The sequence below is a fragment of the Anomalospiza imberbis genome, chromosome 11 (assembly GCF_031753505.1).
Source record: "Anomalospiza imberbis isolate Cuckoo-Finch-1a 21T00152 chromosome 11, ASM3175350v1, whole genome shotgun sequence".
In the NCBI taxonomy this organism is placed as follows: domain Eukaryota; kingdom Metazoa; phylum Chordata; class Aves; order Passeriformes; family Viduidae; genus Anomalospiza; species Anomalospiza imberbis.
The window spans coordinates 16,550,503-16,568,177 of NC_089691.1; the positions used below are offsets into that span (position 1 = coordinate 16,550,503).

Below are 17,675 nucleotides of genomic sequence, written 5' to 3' on the forward strand. Positions count from 1 at the left end.
GCAGAATGGTGGCCTTGCAATCTTAGCTTAATGAGTTGCTTTGTAAGCTCTGAGCTAAATGGAGCTTGGAATCTTTAATGACCAATCTGTGTAAACAGCAGCTACTAAGTAACACTTTAATGCCTTGATGATCTTTTAATTTAATGGAGAAATGATGAAGCAATTTTAACCAGCATCATAGCATTAATGCAGTAGGGAATACATGCTGGAAAGAGCAAACAAAGTAAGCAAGGATACAAAGGACTAACAGTACCTGGTAGAACTCAGATGTGCTTTCCAGAAGTGAGATCTCCAACATTTGTCTCAGTTCAGAGTGAACCTATTTGAGAAGAATAGTGGTAAGGTGGCCCTTTAATCCTGAAGTATACTAGGCCAGGGTTTTAAAGCAATGGTTCCACTCATGCTAAAGGACTTAACATGATTAAAGCACAGTATTGAAAAACCATCTTGGCATGCTCAGAGTGAAAATTGAGATTGTGAAGTCCCAGTCTGGTAATATCACAGCTGCAACAGGAAGGGCTGTGCAAATGAGGAGTAATGGAGCAAGGTCATTATGGTCAGTACAGTCATTTACAACCTGCGCCCCCTTCTGTCACAAGGATTGTGTTAGATGTCAGTCAAGTAATGAGATAAACTCTTTATGAAAAAGATGTGGTTGAAGGCATGATGAAAGCAAGGCTGTGTACTTACAACACATTGCAATGTCTTTAAAGTAGTGCCGAGCATTTCCCTGGAAGTGCACGAGCCAAGAGTACACCTAAGGTCTGCATTTAATCTGCTGATGTGCTTGCAGGGGCAGCATGTATAATATAGCAGGCTGCAGGTGCAGGCACTCTGTGAACCCACGCCCCTGAAACTTGGCCACTGCTCCTTTCTTTTCAAACAGCATTACCATTGGATCCTACCAAGGATGCCAGCTGCCTTACAGGGTCACTCAGTCTGGGACAACGCTTCCAATATGTGTTGAGCTCTCCCCAAAGCTCTCCTGTTACCCACTACACACTGAAGCCTCTCAGTTCAATCTGCTCCTTTCCTTCCTACCAGACCTGTATATTCATTACTTGCCTACTTTTCCCCCTTGCCAAATTCTTTCTTCCCTGTCAGACTCCCTGGTGCCTGGCAGGGCTGTTTCATGGGGTTGTGCCACCCTTGGCTGTCTCCAAAGGTCTGGTCCTTTTTCCTGCTGTGTTGTTTCCAAGGCTCACAATCTCTAGGGCTTCTCTGAATAAACTGTGTCTTAAATATATCACCCTTTCCCTGGGCTGAGAGAAACGGAAGAACTTGGGAAGTTAAAGACAACAACCACATTCTGATTGAAATGGAGATCAGGAGAAAGGTGAAGTTTCTGCTGGGTTGCATAGGCAATTTTGGGTTTGGTCCTGTGTAAACCCTGGGAGTCACTTCCCTTTTCCTTTCTGATCAGGTTCTCCCTTTGCCAGGGAACATACATACAGTTTTCTTTAAAAATAAAAATCATATCTCTAATATTTCTTCCTTTGAAAATGAGCTCCAACTTGTGCATGTTTTTTGTGGGTCTCCACCATAAAGACATAATCTTTTGGACTGGCTAATATCTGAGATGTATTGTACCATCACACTGTGGATAAAAATTGTTCTTTGTGTGTTGGAGTGCAGAAGAAGGACTTTTTATCTTCAGTTACATTTAGAGGCAGCATGAGAGAAAAAGGGGCTTGTCCAAAATGTAAATGTCATATGTCATTGTTGAGGAGCCAGGAACAGAGAAGCCTGAAGAGACACATTTCATATTCCTCAGAGGGGCTTCTTGAGTGGCTGTTGAAGCCACTTGCTCGAGGAGAATATGTGGGATGTGCCAGGACCTTCAGCAGACTTGCAGGAGAGACCTGGATGTCAGAGGGAAGCCAAGAGAGACGGGGGTGGCCAGGGACAGGGCGAGTGCAGGGCTGAATCAGAGCAGAATTAGTCTTTGAATTGTCACTGCAGTAGTCTGTGTTACACCCAGAAGCTCCCTGCTTTGATACATTTTGATATGTTACAGTCTGAATTCTCTAAGATATTTTATGTATCTTCCAATCTCTCTTCGCCTGAAACTGGTTCATACATCCATCCCAAAAACTAAAGCAGGAAGCTGACGGGGGGTCCTGAATCTGTGGAAAATTTGTCTTCAGGCTTTTGGGCACAGCTCTTCCCTGCTCATCTTTCAGAAAGCCAGCTCCCCTGAAATGGGTGTGGTGCTGCTCCTGCCTGGCTGAGAGTGCCAGCAGCTGCTCTTGGTCTCCCAGCTGCAGAACGCTTTGCTGGGGCAGATGAGCTGGCCTGTCCTGAAGCACTGATAAGTAGTGAAAAGCTTTGGCTAAGTGGTTCCTCCACTGAGATAAGCTGCTCTTTACTTTTCCTCAAGGTTTTCCTTTCCTTTGTGTGGCTGCTGATCCAGACTATGTTGGCTTTTATGGGTGCATTAATGAGTCTGCTGTGAAAGTTTGCCAGTTCATTATTTAATGGCTCCATCAAGACTAAACAGAATTCTCCCTGAATCCATCCATCTCTGCAGAATAAGGCCTGACAAAGCCTTGTGCCCCAAATAAGCTGCACAGGGCTATTGTCCTGAGCTTAAGCTGGGGATTTCACAGTGTTGTGTTGCAGCCACGTCCACGCCTCCTCCTGCACTGCTGGAGGTGACACTGCTCTGTGCCAGCAGCTCTCGTGCACCCAGAAGGTAACATCCCTGCTCTGGAGGCTTCTTATCACTAGCCTGCATTTCCCCACTGTGCTCAGAATGGTTTTATTCTATTTCACCAGCCGAATTTTTTCTGCTTATCAGGTGACAGTCCAGTTGGCAGGGAAGAGGTTGTTGATTCAATAATGTACATGAGAACAGAGCCAAGTGGTTGGCAGTCCTCTCCTCTCTCATGGATTTATTGAGTCTGGATCTGAAAACTTCACACTGCAAGTCTCTTCCTTTTCACTTCTTTTCTTCTTCTTCTTCTTCTTCTTTTAGTTCTTGCAGTCACTAAAGCTTTGGAATGAGGCAAAGCTCCTCTCTCAACCTTTGCCTCATAGCTCAGGGATGGACCAGCACATACTGAGACCCAGGATGCTCATGACCCCAGACAGCTTCTGTTTGCCTTTTGGTTCCTCTGTTTAACTCATGTTCTTCCTTTCTTGGAATCTCTCTCTGCTTATCTCCCAGGCTGCTGGCTCTCAGGAGGCATTTCTCTAGGATTAGAGCTGAGTGTCTCACCACTGGCTCCTGCAAGATGCAGTCCCACACTTCATAAATAATATTATCGGTAATTAGCAAGATCTTCTGTCTCCAGACTTGCAGTTCTAGTCCTGCACACTCCAGTGAATCCCTCCTCATTTCTTCTTTGCGGAAGCTGAAAACATCATTCACCTTCTCTTTGAGACTGATGTGCTCGTGTGAACCCTGGGAAGCAGATCCAGAAACTGGGGCTCTCCTTCTGAAAATAGCAGCTCACCTTGTCCTTATCTCCTCACCATGAGATTAAAAAAATGATGTTTCATCTTTATCTCCCCAAGCCTGTTGCCAGTTCTGAACCCAGATTTGCCTCTTACTACAGAGTTTGTGTAAAGCTTTTTATACAGGTGTCCTGGGCGGCTGAATCCCTGCAGGCTGCTTGTCTTTCCCTCCTGCTTTTTCCTCTTTCCAGCTCTCCAGATGCTGCTCTGTGTTTTCCACCTTAGCCCATGTACTGGGGGGGAAGAGGGGTGTGCCAGGTCTGTTAACCCAAACCAGCCCTTCACCCAGGAAGCCACCCACAGATTTGCTGCAGCCACCCTCCAGCACTCAGCTGGGCCATCCATGGGCTGAATCCTGCAGCCAGAGTCTCCTCTCCACCTTCCCTACAGCTTTGTTCACCCCTCACATTTTGGGAGCACCGTCTGAATGATGCCACAGTTGTGCAAACGCTTTGGAGAGCTGTGCTGCCCAAAGCAGAGGGCAGAGTGGCATGGAAGGAGCATCAGTTCACCCAAAGTCTCCAATTCTGATGACCAACATCAACAACTTTCTCTGAACTTTGTTTTTTTAATCTCTGCCATATTAATCCACATGTGTATGAAGGTTTTATTCCTTACATGCAAGCCTATGGAAAGATTTGCTTCCTAAAGTTACTCAGTCTGCCAAAACTCCTTCCCAGATTTAAGTGCTGCAGCTTAAATAGTTTTGTTATTCTTCAAAGGCTATTTATGAAATTGTATGATAGAAGAAAATTGTGCCCTATGTTCAAAATTCTTTTATAAAACCCTCAGTAAAACATCATTTGGATGTTTTTTTAATTGCTGACAGATTTCAAAGGAACAGCTGTTTATAGAACAAATTCCCCACCAGAAAAGCCATGACTGGGGTGTCCCACATCACATTTCCTTTGTGAGCCCTGGTACTGTCAGGAAAGGGGACTTTAAACCTGAAATTTCAGGTGAAAACAGCATAGGAAGATTAGAAATGTTCAAAATCCAAACTAAGCTTGGATGAGAATTTTTCAGGTGATTCTTCCAGCCTCCACAGATGAATGGGACATATGTGGATTCTGACAAATAATTCCACATGACCTCACTGTTCTATCTGAGAAGTCAAAGACACTGGAATACCACCCCTGTAAGTGTCCCTGGCTCCATGACTTGAGTCTGTACAGAATCCAGCACAACAGGAGAGCTCAGCCCATGGCAGAGTTATAAATACACTTATAAATATATATTAAAAAACAAAGCCATGCAAAGAGGACTTAAATTACTTTTACCTGGCCACAAGTACATATAACCAGTATGCCCAGGCAGAACCAGCTCAAGGCAGTGGTGATAGGCCAATGCCACAGTTTTATTTTGTCAGAGGCTGTCTAGCCTGTTGATTGCAAGACAGAGAACTGGGTGCTTTCCAGGATTTTTCATGTAGCAGAATTCTCAAAAAGCAGACAAACACTGCAAGTGAAATACTTGAGGAGACTGGCCAAACCAAAGGCAAAATTAGCAGTCATCTCTTCCACTGCCATCAGTAGCTGAAGATTTAATTAACGGGTGTTTTAAATATTTTCAAACAAATTAGCAGTACTTCATATATCTTCATTTCACAGATGTATACAAGATTGGTATAGTAAGGCAATATTTTTATGGCTTTTATTGTAAATCATCTTTAGTCAGAAACCTTAGGGTATAACCAGAAATGAGTACATGAGGTCAAATTGCACTGCTAAGAATGGTAGAGAAGGTCAGCTTCTTAAAAAAACACTTTTATTTTTCCATGCAAACCCAAGAGATCTTTCAATTCCTACTGAAACCTGGCAGGTAGGGATGCAGGACCTGGCCTTACATGAATAGCATTGTGATACCGAGCACACGGTGTCTGCTGCTCCACTGCAGGGTCTCCTGAGGTCCAAATGTCTCCTGAGAGCAGAAGCAGCATTTTCTCCCATTCCTCACTCTACACAGGTGGGTTCATCTCTGGTGCTGCAGTAGCTGGTTAGAGAGAAGGCACACTTTTATTTTTAATGGTGGTACATGGCCAGGGGTTTTTTAGTTTGGAACTTGGTTCTCATTTTCCAGAAGGCCATATGGGATTTTTTTGCACTCTAAGCAGCTTTATTTAATATGGAAAGTAGAATATCTTTTAAAACAGAAACCAGCTGCGTAGTTTATGGGTATCATCATATGGCTCTGCTTTTTGTTTCCTTACTTAACTGGAGTTTGGGGTTTCCAAGTTGCCAAGCTGCTAACACTAGTAAATGGAGTTTATTAGAGACAGTGTTTGTTGAACAATAACATTTTATATAGTCTGTCACTGTCTAGTACCTCAGATGAGTTACACATTTCTGTTCTCTATTTTTGCCCTGATTTTATTTTTTTTTTTTTTTTTGGCACTTAAAATCCCATTTTAAGCTGTGGACACCAGAGAACAAAATCAAAGATGCAATCTTGTGCTCGCTTACGCCTAAAATCTGCAAAGCCATCCCTGATCAAAGTCACAGAATCAGACCTCCGAGGGTTAATCCCACGGTGCCTTTTGACTGAGTTTAGCCAGAAGGAAGGGACTGGATGGCAGATGAAATCCCTCCCCAGGAGATCCCTTCCAGGACAGGGGCCCCTGTGCTCAGTTGTAAAAGATAACGTGTCCATTCAAAGGCTGTCCCCCAGCAGGAACACAGACTGGGGTGGCTGCGAGGACTGCGAGAGGCTCACACCCTCATCCATCCCCTCCCAAAGGCTCAGCCTCCTCCTGGAGCTCTGCGGCTCTGAGGCATTAGGGGCAAACAACTCCTGCAGTCTAAGATGCCTCTGGAAGTTGCTCTCAAAGGACTGCTTTCATTTGGCTCCCACAGGCATCAAATTCAGCCCTAGCTGGATGCACAGAGGTGAGCACAGCTTCTGCTTGGCCCTTTGGTGGCTAAACTACACATGTAAAGCAGGGGCATCAGCCAGTAGAAATGTTAGGGGGCAGATGAAATGAGGGTTTTTCACAGCAGCACCCTTCCCCATTTTTTCCTCTGTGCTCTGCAAATATTCTGAGCCAGCTCTGGTAGATATCTCTATCTTGTTATCAGCTGCTCTTTCTCTAATCAGAAAAGATTCATGCACTGCCAGCTTTAAACTGCAGGGTTGCTTTTAATAGCAGTTAGAAACTTCAGATATCTTTAGAGCTCCCTTTCACCAGGATTCTCCTGGGTTTTGGAGGAACTAGGCTTTTAAACAAGCACTCTGGGTGCAGCACACAGGAAACTGGGGTTGCACTGAGTTCCTTCCCTGCTTGAGAATTATGGCTTCTTTGACTACTGTTAACTCAGCTCTGAAAAAGGTGATTTATCTTCATGGTTCATAAATATACTTCTGGAGAAATTTCCCTTTCCCTGTCCCCCTTTGGAATAACTACACTGCAACATATCTTGGATTTAAAAACAAATATGGCCTGGAAAATAATATCTTTGGATTTCCTCACTTACACCTTCTCTGTACACAATGGCTTCACTCCCAGCTTTAAATTAGATGAGTGCTATGCTAGCAATATACTTCCCATACAGACTGAGAGCAAGGCATAAAAAGTTCCAGCAAATGGGCTCAGTAGACATTTGTTTGCCAAGTATTAGCTGTTGCTAGAAGGTAATTTTGATTTCCAGAGTTAAGAAGCCATTGCCAATAGAAAATGTTTTGGTGCTTGATTTTCTTTGAATTACTTTGAAAAATTGCTTGCATTTTGAAGAACTTGTAAAATTTATTAATGTTTATCAAATTTGCCAGTGTACTCATTTAGGTGTAAGCGATGCACAACTTCTGTGCAGTGAGCAATGTCACCTGTCTAGAAGAGCTCTCGGTCTATATCTGTGTGCAGAGTGTGTCCCTGGCCGCTCCACTGCCTTGGCATATAGCTCTTTTGTAGGTGTTCCTTAAATATTTACAGTACACAGGTACAGGATCTGTGGCTGAGGAATCCACAGCTAGGTACCAAACAGAATTGTATCTGTCTCAAAGTTAACATCTTACTTGTTTTTTTTTAAAAAAAAAAGGTTGGAATAAGATTCTGATCCTTCCAAAAAACATGTATGTCTAATGCAATGTTGTGATTAGTCCAATGAAGTCAATAAAGACAGTAACCAAGCAAAAATTGGAACATATGAATGTACTTTTACAAGTCAGAGGAATGAGGAAAAGCAATGTATTCCCCTGGGTTTTAGCAATCAGAGAGCACATATATTAATAATGTGTAATACCCAGTGCAGTGCATGGAAAGCCATAAAAACTTGAGCCATTAGAGAGGGGTTCGTGTGTACAGAATTCCATTGCTCTTAGAGGTATAGCCATTGATATCTACACACAAATCAAATGTAACAATAAGAATTGGTTTGGCACAAACTCCCAGACACTAATGGATAACACAGACCAAAAATGCTTGTCTTGCCTTTTGTTAGCAATTGAATGCTGTTCCTCACTGGAGACATCCACAGCAGAAACCTACCCTGGGGCTAAACTGGGAGAGTAGCTAGAGCTAACCCATCTTTGTCTACAGAAACCTTCTAGACACATAAATGTGTTTTACAGATGTCCAGTGGTAATTTACTCAGCCCAGAAGAATACACTTAATAGCAGAAAGAGGGGTGCTGGGTTTAATGCACAGCCAGGGAGCTGTTTCTCACCACCACCTGCAGCTAGAGCAGACACTGGAGAGCATTTTACAGCTGAGCAGCCTAATCCTCTCCTGCTGGCATGAAGGGGTGCAAGGCCCATCTCTCCTGTGGAGTCAGGCATTGGCCAGCACAAAGGGCTAATGCTGCCTTTGGTCCTGGGGTGCAAGCAATTCTGCCAGAGCTTCAGCCCTTGTGTTCTACTTTTAGAGCAAATGGAGCCTGGACCAGATGTTCTCGGCAGAGAAAAGGGCAAAACTTTAGATAGAACTCCACCAGGAGCCAGGCACACTGAAATGTCCTGTCCCATGTCTCTCTCACAGTGCAGATCTAGATGACAAGTTTGAGCCTTGCTCTCCCTTCCAGCACAGGCATTTGTGTCCCGTCAGAATCTGGCACTAGGTTTGGAAAGGGAAATTACTACTCCTTTCCTGAAAGTCAATTACTGCTGTTTCAATCCCAGATAAACTGGAGAAAGGCTGCCAAGAATTTCCAAAGACATTCAAGGCCAAATTTCTACAGGTGTCCACACAGTTACAGTCAACTCTAAGCTGCCACACCATGTATGGAGTGGAGGAACACATGCACCAGTGTGAGAGAGTAAAACAAAGTAGTATTAAGGAAGCTATTAAATCCATGCCCATTTCCTAAAAACATGGAATGCAATTTGAGAAAACGTCCTTGATACTGGTTATGCAAAAGAAGTATTTCAGATACATGCTGAGCAGTTGGACGAGTGTCTTTACTTCCTTCCCCTCTGCTTCTGGAGTGGTTTAAAACATCCTTCTAGTAAAGGAGCCAGTGTTAGAAGTGGGAAAAAGTACTTATTGGAAGATTAAAGGAATTTAAGCTTGCCAAAGCTAACAAATGTACTCAAAGCTCAGCTACTCCTTGTGGAAGGAGAGCAGACTTTGGTTAGCAGAGTTGGTAGCAGTTTGTGCGGGACTTTATGACAGCAACAGCAAAGAGGCCCCGGGTTCTGCTTAGCAAAGGAATTGATGTACAAACCCACCCTGTGCCAGCTAAGCCAAAGTCCAGGGGCCTCTGCAGGAAGGAGATTAACAACTAATAATTTTGAAAGGAAAAGGAGCAGTTCAATTGCCAAAACTTGTTCTGCCAGAGTATGACCCTGCTGTCGCCCACAGAGACACCTGCCATTGTCCCAGTGTGGCACAGCCCTTGCTCACAGTCCCAGGGTGATACACCAATGATGTGTCCCCTTAACGGCTCCTAAGAATATCCCGGCATTGGCAATTTCTGTTTCCTCCACCCACATCTATTCAAAACATCAATGGGTGAGGTTTTCCATTCTTAGGTTCTTTCACATTGTCTCAGAAGAATATGCTTGAAACTATTAACTGCTTTCTAGCCTAAAGAGGTTTTTTTTTTTTTTTTTTTGCATCTCATCTAATGCTCTGCACTTTCTTTTCTCTATTTATTATCTCTATTATATCTCTCATTTTATTATCAACCTGTGCAGCAATATGGTGGGAGACTTCAAATGTTAAGGATTTCTCCTGGTGTATTGTATTTGCAATAATGCTTTCCTCTTTATTTTCTACAGTAACAATGTTTTCATTTTAAACACTATGGTTTTTAATATAGCGCATGCTTCATTTTGATAGAAAGATGACACAGGCAATGCAACCTTGGTCACTATTAGTCTTTCATAACAGTCTGGCATTTAGGATCAACCAATTTTCTTCATGAAAAAAATAAATCAAGACAATGAACAAAATATATCAAGGATTTTTCTATTTAACTTTTTGGATTTAGAGACTTGAAGGTCATGCTTAAACCAGGATTAAGCCAACTATGAAGATTAAAAATTACGTATTGAAAAAGAGATGCGGAGGTTTCTAAGCAAGCATGAACACTTTAAGAAGCTTGAAGTTATGAGCAGAACAGCAATAAAGTGGCATGTTAAGAACACTGTTAGAATAACACTTCAAGAATCATTAATTTATAATGGAGTTGATTTCATACTTACTTGAAAAGGTTCAGGGGCAGAGCACCTATAACTATGCATCTCTGAAAGGGCTGAAGAAGTTTCTCTAAGAAACTTTTCTACAGGAGTTTCTCCTGCATAGATTTTATGCAGGCTAAATAAATCTGATGCACTGTGTGTGGAACAGGGACCTGAGGCTGAGGTGAATAAAGGCATTTGAGCAATTAGGGGGTTTCTGTCTGAATGCTTCTCTCAATTAGCTACAAAACTCAGTGCTCCAGGCAGTAGCTGTGGGTGCTGGAAATCTTGAGCAGTCCAGCAGGAAACTGCTCTATTGCCTTACAAGATGATGCCATGAAAGTACATTAAAGTATGAGAGAGAATATTAGAATATTTGTTTGAACATCTTTCACTGAAGCTGGTGTTTACCCTGCTGCTAATTCTGTTATTGTGCTGTATTTAGGGGAGGCTGGCACTCTGCCAGTGCATCCTCTACACTGCAAGATGTCAGCTCACCACAAGATTTTGTGAGAATGTATTGATGCTGATGAGACTTTCACCAGGAAAGGTCTCCTCAGCAAGGGCCAAGAGACAGTCCCTGCCTACTTACTGGGCACCTCCTCAGGAACAATCAAATTCAAGAGCCTGGGTGGTGACTCAGAGCAAGAGGCACCTCCCAAAGCCCATGCAACTGGCCTTGCCCTCAGGCTCTCTGTTATTCCTGAATAGGCTCTTTAAATCTTTTTTCCCACAGAAACTTTTGGGAGGCCTTGAGTTTATGTTGATGCAGAACAGAAAGATTTCCAAAATCTAAAAAATCTTCAGGCATCAGAAGCCTGTTTCTCCCCCAGCTCTTTCTCCTGAAGTCATTGATACAACAAGAATTGGAGATTTCTGAGAGAAAGACAGCAAAGAGCATCATTGCTAAATCCTCTTCACAATTTGTTTGTGAACATTGATCAATGCCAGTATCCCAAGCAGATCAAGGCGCAGATTATTCTGTCTTCCAGTTTAGTCTGCCTAAAGGATTGACTCAAAATTTCTCAGAAAATGCTGCTTGTTGCCACCAGCCATCTCATTAGCAAGGGGCCAGTCAGTCTGCACCTCACAGGGTGCTCTCAGTAGCTCATAGCTTGGCACAGGGAGCCTCCCCCTGTATCTTGGCAAGGACAGCTGCGAACACTCCTGACATGCCTGGCTTCTTCTCCCTGGATCAGGGCATGACCAGACCTCATAGCCATAGAAAGAGACAGGCATGGGGAAGGCAGGAGAGGTCTTGTTCCACAGCAGAGGGGAATAAAACAACTTTGTAATTCACTAGAATCTCTTTGGAAGGCCGTGTTCAGATTCAGGTGATTTTCCTTGGCACAAAACCAGCATCGGACCCTGTCGTTTCTCACCGGTTGAGGAATCTTGGAAGGATAAGGTGTACCCCAGAAATGGATTCAGATGCTTGCAGCTTTTTGGTATTTTTCACTTGATTTTCCACTTGAAGTTCAATCATAAAATAGTATTCACAAGAAATGTGCCTTTCCAGCTGCAGTGACTGGAGGTATGTGATGTCTGGACCTGCAAAGACATCTTGGGCCTGCAGGTTGCCATGGGAGCTGAAGGTACAGAATATCCACAGCTTTCCCTTGGTTTTAATGAAGGGCCACGGTTGTTTTGGAAAGCTCAGCCCTGGGACAAAAGACATACTCACTTTGTTGATTGATTTTCCCCAGGCAGCATGCTCTCAAGTGGATTCTGAGCTCTAGAAGGGTTTATCCATTTTCAGAGGGTGTTTCAGCTCAAGTCCTTGGCTGCATTCTTGCTTCATCAGCACGTGCAATCGCAGCACTCGCAGACATGATTGATTGAGCTTTCCACTGGCTGACTCCCACACAGACAGCATGTATCAGTCTCTGAGCAGGTATTAGCTCTGATACTCAAATCTTGTGCTTGCCATCCAAATCTGGTGTTTTGTTACCATTTGAGAGCTATTTCTGGATGATATTTAGCTTTATGCTGCTGTACTTGCTCCAACTCAACTCCTACCCCCTACTCTTAGATCTACTGAGATTTTCTCCAGCCTGGCTCTCAGGCCAGAGGGTCAGCACATCAAACCAGCCCTGGTGGGACACAGTCTCCTTCCACTTCTCTCACCCTGTGCCTGCTTCCACGTGATGGGGAGGGAATCACAAGTTTTGTGTCTTCTGCACCGAATGATTTGTGCAGATTGATAAAACCCAGCCTCAGCTGACCACAGCCTGGGCAGAGCACCCAGGGCTACATCCATCCACAGAGCATTTCACAGCAAAGGCAAAGCCAAGGCCCTTGTGGCCACTGTGCTGATTGATATGACCCTGCATTGCCCAGTTCACCTAACACACAGTCATGAAAGCTCCCTTAATAAGCAAGTTTTTATTTCTGGAAATGCCACAAGAATTTAATTTTTTTTTCCCCCACAATCAAAAGAGGCATCTCCTCTAGAAACCACAAAAACTTCCTTGGTAACTCCCTGCATCCTACATCAATTTTATTGCATTCTTCCTGGCATGGAGAAGGAATGAAAATGGGTGATGGCAAGATATCTGCATGTTTTCTCCTCACTGCTTTTGATGACTCAGAAATTTGAGGAGATCAACAAGAAGTAGCAGACAGCATAACCTAACCAATCATGCTGGAATCCAATTGTATGGCTTGCACAGAACATTTCCAAGGCAGGCTATCATTCTTATTGTTTACATTGCATCACAGAACAGCTGGAAAAATTGTAAACGCCTCAGTTTTGCTAAGTGTATAGAAAGTTAGTTGTTCCACTAAAGAACATTACAGTCACAGACTTTCTTTTTTTAAGGTTCCAAGAAAAAAAAAGGAAAAAAAAGAAAGCAGGGGAGGAAACCCTTTTTTTTTTTTTTTTTGGTTGAGGCAGTTGCAAAGGTACAGACTTGTTTAAAGAAAAAAAAAATGCTGATGACTACTAAATCTAATTGCCAAAAATCTGCTTTCTGTTAATAAAGTCCTAATGAGATAAGTAGGGAAAAGGACAGGGTTTATTTCTTGCTCATGAAAAAAAAGAGAGAGGAAGAAAAGCAATAAACAGAGTAGCTGATTCTGTGGGGTGCAGATAATGGAATGACCTACTGGTCAAAGCTTTAGAGCCATCAGTACTGCACTATCAGCCTTCCCATTTTTGCTAAGGAAATAAATTTACTTGCTAATAACAGTAGTGAGGAATTACCCAGACTCCAGTGAGAGCACAACACATACACAAGTGCTTTCCCAAAACTGCTGAGTGCCTCCTGATGTGTTAGGAGAGACTGGAGTGTGAGGGGAGGAAAGCAATGAAAACGCAGGTGAGGGACAGCCACATTTTCTCATTTCCTGGCCACAGTCTATTCCCAGCAGCTCCAGTGAAATATGTTACCTCCTCTCCTGTGAGACTAATGCAGCCACAACAGAAACCAAAATGCACCTGGACTAGAGAACAAATCCTAAATCTTTATAGAGCCAAGGAATTCCCATGGGGAAGTAGATTGGAGCCTTCCACTTAGCATTTACAGTATTTGTGTCATATCCCAGGAGCAGGGGGGAAGAAGTTCTGCTGAAGGTGTTTGTAGGTAAATTCCATGGCTCTGAAGGCCCTGTTAACTTTCAAGAGCCCACACAGGACAAGGTGTTTTGGAGAGGTGGGAGCAGAGGTTGCTTAAGGCAAGAGGAGATAAGAGAGCAGAAAGTAGTAAGCCTACTTTGGTGGCTGTTAGAAGCCATGCTAGATGGAAAATGCAGCAATAAATATCACATTGTGCCTTAACTCCAACAGCCCAGAGACTGCCCTGGGCTCAATAGCCACTGCAGGTTTGTACATTGCAAAGATGACTTTCTGCTTGCAAGTACTTTTGCCCCTGAGTGGCCCAAAACACAGAGCCAGGAAGCAAGGAGCATCCTCACTGCAGACCCACCCTGCATTCATTAGCACTTGGGCACTTCAAACAGCTTTTAAGTGGCTTATTGTTGTCTCTGGATATGGCTGGAGAGAGAAAGGCCAAGTTCTAGTCCCCCCCAAGCCACACAGTCCAACCATCCACATCCCTTCCCCACCAAGCTGCTCTCACTTCACCCGTGCCTAGTAAACTGGAGTTTAGTATTTTGTTTCAAGGCCATTCCTAGAATTAGGAACTGAAACTAGCCCAGGTCTTCAAACATTTTTTCACAATTACTCAAGTAAACGCTTTTAAAACAGTTTACTAGGGTGGCTTCAGGTTTCCTTACTTGTTCCTATTTTTGTTTTGGCATTCACCAGCATTCGTGGGAGTATGTGTGTGTCTGAGCTCCTGCTTGGGGATCTGACCCCATAAAACAGGGCAGAAGGATGGATTGGCCATATGTTTTTGTAACAGGCAAGAAGAAGAATTGCTAACTACAGAGCAGACAACCTCTGGAGCCAATGCAGGGTCTGAGCCTGGCAGATCCTGGAGGCAGAATGGGAGGAAGAGGAGATGGGAGGAAGGTTTCCCCCAGGACACCCCCTCACTCTCTTGTACTGCTGCCTGTATGGAATACAGGGACACAGGCAGAGGAAATGCTGACAAGAGAAAAAGCAGCTAGATATAAATGAATCCTGGAACCATCTCAAGTCCCGTGCTGTTCATAATTACCTATCATTTTCCTGGGCCAAACATTCACTCCTCTAGAAGTCCCTAATCCATTACCTGCCTTGTAATGCCCTGCTGCAATTTCCTCATCTGTGCTGCAACGTTCCACCACCCTTTGATGTTCTGGCAAGGCCAGGAAGGCGCTGAAATTTGGGATTAGCAAACATCCGCAGGCCTGATGTAGGCTCTGCAGCACCAGCACAAGTTCCAGCATCTGAATCTAATAACAGCATTTCAAAATTTGGGAAAGGTAGTGAGGTGATTCCTTGCTCTTTCAGGTGTCAGGCCCTGGGTCAGGAGAGCTGTTTGAAGCCAGGGCAGGCTGGACACATTTGTGGTGTCAGCTACAGCTGCTCTGCTAAAGGGATGTCACACATCCTGCTGTCCAGGCATCCCTACCCTAAGGACAGGCATGTTCCTTAAAACAGAAATCCACTGACCCAATGCCCCAAAGAGGCATCATTCTGGGGGTGTGTCTGCATGCCTTTTGTGTTTTGGGGCCTTTTTTTAAACCTTGCACATGAAATAATGAAATATATACAGTTTCCAAACAGTGGTTTACATGCCCCAGTTCGGGGCTGAGGGGCAGTGCTTGCAGCACGATGAGTTTTAGGATCCCTGCTGCTCCCCACTGACATGTTTGCAATCCTGTCTCTCGATGTCTAGGCACACATGTAATAATTACAGCAGGAGCAGAGTCCTGTTTGCCTAAATATCGTTTGAACAACAGTATCTAAGACATGAAAAAAGACAAATTGCACAAATCCTTTAACCAGAGAGTTCAACATCCCTTGCATTAAAAGAAAATCCTAAAGATCCACCACATTAATCATAAATGTGAATATTTCTGTCTGAGCAGAGAAGGTGCCTTTGCTGAGCTCTGGCTGCAATGGAATATGTGTTGCCTCAGACCAGGGTAATGTCTGTTTATAAGGTTCAGATGGAGGAGAGGTAAGCAGCTCTCCAATTTTTGGATAAACAGCTGCAATGAAAACACAAGAAAAACCAGTTTTGTTTTGCTTTTGACTAATTTGTATTTGCTGAGAGCATGGGGTTTGTTCCTGTTGTTGCAGCTGGAAATTTCAAGGCGGCTGCAAGGTAAGAACTGAAATTGTACAAGCAATTAGCCCATGGTAATGTCTAATCACTGCTGGCATCTAAAAAAAATGTGAAACAGCAGGGATGTTTAACTTTGAAAACCAACTACTGCACAGATGCAAGAACTATGTTTATTGAGGAAGTTTTCCTTGGCATATCGATGTGAATTAAAAAAAAATTAGCTCTGAATATGCCAACATAAAGACCACAGAACTATGGAAAGAAGTGTTATTTTTCATCACATGAACATTTGAGTGTAATTCCTAGGAAATTCATTCACACAAATAAAATAATTTCTAGATTTCTCCACCAGATCAGTTAAAAATTATTTATTTTCAGCTGTCCTTAGTCTGCCTCAAGTTCATGCTTTTCTGAAGCAGGATGAGTACTGGTGAGACCCTGCATCCTCTGCACAGGCTCTGTGTGTGAGCAGGGGCCACCCCAGCAAGAGAGGTCACAATCCAGCAATCTGTGCTGGACCGAGCAGCACGCAGGAGCCTGAAGGAGCTGTGTGTGCCAAAACCTACACTGAGAAGCTGAAATGCATTAAAAATAACCCTAAGAGTCATGTCTGCAGTTGGGGTTCAGCTTGCTGGGAGGCCCCCAGCCAGGGGGCTGGGGACTGTCTTGCCTGCCCAGCCCTGATGAGCTTGGTATTAAAAAGCCCCTGTTTCCTTTCACACATTTGGTGCTTCATAAGTGATGTGCCATCTCCTATAGAGCACTGGGGTTGGTGCCAGCCTCGCCAGATGAGAGAGCTCTCCCTGATGCATGAGTAGGTCCTACTGCTATTCCTTTCAAAATTATGGTACAGTGCTCTCTCCAGATGTGCATCCCAGAGATATGTTCTGGGATCCAGAGGTGCAGCAGCTGACCCCACATTTCTCAAAATTTGCTGCTAGCTTGACTGATGGAAAGCATCAAAAGAAATTGTGATTTTGTAATTACACACCCAGAAAACCATGCATTAGTGCTCAGAGGGTACATAACACACAAGCAGAGCACAAGGGACTGTGCTCCACCTGTCCCCAGGGTGGTGGCACAAGAACCAGCTTTAAGAAGACGGGCCTGGCAGTCTTTTCTACTCCTGATCCAACACGATACCAGCACTGATGTGTGTCTCAGCATGTTACTTTCCACAGCCTGCTAAGTCTATTCTGACCTTTTTTTCCATTTAAAGCCCTACAATCCTGTATTGATTTAAATCAGTGCAGGCTAATGAAATTGGTGGGGGTATAACAACATGTGTCTGCACTAACTGCCAGACCTGTATTTTCAGATGAAGCAAGAAAGAATGGCAAAGACAGCCAAGTAAAACTATGTTAGGAAATACAGGAACAGCTAAATACACTGTAATAATAGTGCAATAATTAACATAGTGTAACAATAATTAATAATAGGCAACCCTCCTGCCTGCTTAATGTTTGCCCTGAGCAGTGTCAGTAGGAGAGCACAGCATTGCATGTCCAGGAGCAGATAAAAGAGCCAGCTTTGGTCTGAAAGGGTAACAAACCATCCACTCCAAGGAGAGCCAGGACAAACCCACACTGACATCAAGGAAACAACCAGTACAGCTCAGCCAAAGTTTACTTACTTCCTCTCCTTCTCCATGAGTGACCATGCTGGTGCTCAGAGGGTGCTGGACTCCCTGTGGAACGCCACAGACAGGATGAGAGTATGGCATCTCTGAAGCCCATGCTGCCTCCAAGAAGTCTGCTCAGCCAACAAACAGCAGAGTCTGGAGTGAGGCTATTTCCCTAAAAGGGAGCCAGATCATACTCTAACAGTCCACCCCACATGGGTGAGCTGTGGGCTTCTCCCCTGCAGCAATTTATACTCTTTGGGCAGGTGAGAAATCTCAGTAATTGGGTTCAGCTTGGATGGGAA

The 17,675-nt window shown here is 43.9% G+C and overlaps 1 long non-coding RNA gene across 1 annotated transcript; it reads right to left on the reverse strand.

Annotated features, from left to right (window-relative positions):
- Positions 1-2,015: 2,015 nt before the first annotated feature.
- Positions 2,016-17,537, reverse strand: LOC137480819 (uncharacterized). The gene is made up of 2 exons (XR_011003108.1): positions 17,383-17,537; positions 2,016-3,692 (listed from the first exon to the last, which is right to left on the reverse strand). It is a non-coding gene; the product is annotated as an uncharacterized lncRNA (long non-coding RNA).
- Between the last annotated feature and the right edge of the window lie 138 nt (positions 17,538-17,675).